Source organism: Pseudomyrmex gracilis, unplaced genomic scaffold, assembly GCF_002006095.1.
Source record: "Pseudomyrmex gracilis isolate BER0280 unplaced genomic scaffold, ASM200609v1 scaffold_1937, whole genome shotgun sequence".
Taxonomy (NCBI): Eukaryota; Metazoa; Arthropoda; class Insecta; order Hymenoptera; family Formicidae; genus Pseudomyrmex; species Pseudomyrmex gracilis.
Genome location: NW_018022521.1, coordinates 8,894 through 10,189, shown reverse-complemented (window position 1 = coordinate 10,189; position 1,296 = coordinate 8,894).

Below are 1,296 nucleotides of genomic sequence, written 5' to 3'. Positions count from 1 at the left end.
ACCTTGAAGTGTAAACTTGTTTAATAAACCATATCTTTCATTTTCGATTTTTAATTCACGTAGTCCGGGAACTTTCCGGACAAACTGTGTATCTTTTCAGTAAGGCTGGTCAATGTGATTGTAGTCTCCCGGTTGATTGTAATGCTCGAGACATCTACGATACAGCTGCACCTCAGGATCTTCCTTCAAATGTTCAGGCAATTGGTTCCACAAAAGCTCCACTAACTTGTTGAACACTTCTAGAAAAATCCTCTTTGGAATGTTTTTCAACTCTTCGATCGACAAGTGTAAAATGCACGTCGTGTCCACTCCGTTAAACATTTCAAAAAAACGACGACAACGACTTATTATCTATACGGCTAGCGATCTCGATTGCTCGCGATCAAAATGACTTGTGACTTGCTCCCGAACTCGAGGCGCCTTTTTATTTTGCTCCTTATCTTTTCTCCAAATCTTTAGATTTGAAACTGCAACGCAAAAACCGTTACGTACCGGATGTGAATTTTTTTGCGCATGTCTATTTTAAAAAACTAAATTACGCGCGCACTGGAAGTGCGTAAAAACAAAACCATATCCGATACGTAACGGTTTTTTATGCAAATGTTATCGCAAGAACTGACTCATCAAACCGAAAGTGACTCGTTGCTTCGGTGATAAGAAAAGAAGCACTTTCGGAAAATTTTGGTTTTCCTTGGAATTAAGTATTTTACTGCGCAGTTACAAACCGCTTCCGGGAAATTGCGATTTTTCTCAGAATTATTTATTTTAATGCGCAGTTACAAACCGCTTCCAATAAATTGTGGTTTTTCTCGGAATTACTTATTTTACTGCGCAATTTAAATATGTAATGGAAAGTTAATATTATTTTAGCGATGACGTCATCATCTGAACAACCTTAAACACGCGCGGACTTGTTTGAGTTTTATTTTTAGCAATGACGTCACCATCCACCTTGAACACGCTCGAACACGTCCGCACCCGCTCCGAACGACCTTGAACACGTACGAACAAGTTCGAACACGTTATGACCGATAACGTCATCAATAATGCTCACTTACCTGAAATAAATAATACACGTCGAATAACGCATGCTCCATTTTTACGGCTTGTCGCTAATTTGGTAGTTCCGGGAGAGCTCATAACAACGCCCCGTCGACGCCACTCACACTCCTACGTTATCTCATCCGCAACGCCCAAGCCCTCAGAGGGTGATACTCTATTGACCACAGTACGATTCGACACCGCTCGATTCGACACAGATTTATTCGACACCAAATTATTCGACACCGTACGATT